Consider the following 3035-nt stretch of genomic DNA (forward strand, 5'->3'; position numbering starts at 1 on the left):
TTTTTAAGTTTTAAAAAAAGCTCGTCTCGTGGACAAATTTAGTAAAATGACCCTTCCAATAAAATATATTACACTAGATATTTTGACATAAGTGTGACCATATACGGTATTATAACGTGTAGTATAACTATACTTTAGTACAATCTATATATAAAGTATATATCACNGTAGTATAACTATACTTTAGTACAATCTATATATAAAGTATATATCACTTAATATAAGTATATATCTAAGTTCATATATTTATATACATATATATATATATATTTAAGTATATAAATGAACAGATATGAGTTAGGGTTGTTAACTCAAGGAATTAAATAACAATGGCATAATAGAATAGCATCTATCCTATATTGTAAATGATACTGTATATTTACAGAAAATAGTCAATTCTTGAACTATTGGATTTAATGTATCAAATACAATATCTTTAACATAATATATTATATTTTTTTTCGAAACATTAATTTTTATACCAGGACAAATAATACAATATAATAATAACATGAAAAATAATACAATTATATTTAATTATAATAGTGTTTATTAACATAAATAAATGAAGTCTATGTACCCCCCTTAATTTAAAATGGTATCATTGAGAGAATAGTTAAATAAAACTCGACATAAGAGTAATAAACAATAGTTGATAACTATATAATCGATAGATAAGGCCATTTGATTCTTCGGGCTAGTCTTCTGCGCTAACATTCTTCATTCAACGTTTTGCTTCGTATGTGGCAACTGTAAGTATACTAGTTATCTGTTATTGTAAACTAGCCTTTTTTGACGCGCATATTTTAAAATGAATAATTTATTTTTTATTTAAATTTGTTTAGTTTGTTATTAATATAGTTTCAATATTGAAATTACGTGTTTATTAAAAAAGGCCTTAAATATATTGCTAATATTGAATTAATGATTTTAATATTGTACGTCTTTAATTTATGAGGCTTTACTAAGGTAAACTCTAATGCCGCTGTTAGATATAAAGAAACTTAAAGCAAATATGGTTATTTGGGCCTTATTAAATTTTTTTGTTATAATTGAGACCTTTTCTTTTACTTTTTTCTAACTTTGTTGGACCAATGATTGGTTGCATTAGGTCCGCGCGCAAGAAATCGCGTTCCCTAGTGCAAAACAATTCTGTACTAATATCTAAAATTTGTTTTGTCAAAAAAATTGTGTTTGAGTTTTGTAAAATACATCCCACTCGTGTCTCCTGCATTTTAAACTTCTTATATCTCAGTACGAGTATGTTGTATTAAATATTTTTATTTTTTCTATCGCTTACCGATTATTAGCTTTTGTTTTTCTGTTTACAAGACTCGTAGCCACAAAATTTTTAATGAAGGCTTAGGCGCATCTAAAATAACATCTTTAAGAGTGCTAGTTATATTTTCACCACAAAAAATACTTTGAATAAAAATATCTACAATATAACAAATGTCCACAATGTTTTAACAAATAAATAATTTTTGATCTGTTATTTTACATTATTTTTTTAAAAATATTTTTTACAGTTTTGGTTTACGTTAAAAGCATATTTTTTTATTATTTGTCTAATAAAAAAAAAATTTTAATTCAAATTTTTTCAAAATTTTCTTTTATAGAAGAGACAAAAATAAAAATATAATTTTAATGTATCCAGAAAATATTTAGCAGATGAAAAGTTATTATATATGTCAAAACTTAATGGGATATCCTATTTATATACAAGAATTATGTATGTTATTATTAACATACATAATTTTCTAATTTTGTGGGGAGAGACTAAGCCCCCCTTTAGAACTCCTTAGTTACGCTATTGATAAGAGGGTCAATAATTATTGAACAATTTATAAATAAAATTTATTTTTCCGTATAAAATATTTAGTATGAACTTCTCTGCTATAAATGGATGTTTAAAATATATTTTAATCTAATTAAAATATAACAAATTAATTATTTGAATTACTTATGTTAATGTATCTAATCTAAACAATATGATGGTTGACATTTTACTAAAAGTTATATCTATTTTTTTAAGTAATGAATCTTATATAAAAGTGTAAATAAGGAGGTTAATGTAATTATAACTCCTTTTATATTATCTATAGACCTATGTCCAATTATTATTTTTTTGTTCTAGATGTATTTTACATTTAAAAATATGCGGGGGGTGGGGTGGAAAAAAAAGAGGTCCACCAAACAATAAAGAAGAATTTAAAAAAAAATTTAGAGGTGGTAAGTTTTTAAAATTTAAACATAATCTTCTATATAAATAGAGACAAGTGGGGTAATTGTAAATGTATTTTTCTCCAGGAATATTTAGCAGCTTTTATTTTATTTTAAAAGTTCTGGTTCTTATATGTGTTACTATCATATTAAATATAACATCAAAATATAATTATGTGTATTTATCATTTAAAATACATTTACAACTAACCCCAATTTACCATAAATTTGGATTTAAAAAAAACTTAAATTGTAGATTACAATGATTTACATTTTTATCAATTTCAGCTTGCAATTACTGTGGCCCAAGGTGGTCACATAGAAAAAAATTGTCACATAGAAGGTAATAATTTTGTATAATTCTCATTAGTATAATCTATTATTTAGTTACCAAATATTGGGTTATACTTTCAATGAGTGTTTATACATACAAAATGTTTAATTTTGTCATACTTAATTGAGACTAACACAATTATTGCTAATTTCAATTATTTTTTAGCTGCTGGTCTGCCTCCTATCGATCCCAAAATGTGTACATATTGTGGTCTCCCCGGGCACGGGGAAATGGCATGTCATGTTAAAGGTAATATTTGTGATCTTTATTTTTTTTTAATTTAATAACATTCTAAAAGTATTTTTTTCTTATCCAAAAACTGAATTTTTTAATTTTTGTGTTTTGTTTAAATAATTGACTCAAGCCTATATAGGTTAATGCTGATTTATTTTAATGTTGCGTGTTTAATAAATGGTATTGTCAATTGTTACTAGATCAATCATGAAAACTACACTATATAAACAATTTTCATAATTAT

The sequence above is a fragment of the Daktulosphaira vitifoliae genome, unplaced genomic scaffold, assembly GCF_025091365.1.
Source record: "Daktulosphaira vitifoliae isolate Bord-2020 unplaced genomic scaffold, ASM2509136v1 Scaffold_2, whole genome shotgun sequence".
Lineage (NCBI taxonomy): Eukaryota > Metazoa > Arthropoda > Insecta > Hemiptera > Phylloxeridae > Daktulosphaira > Daktulosphaira vitifoliae.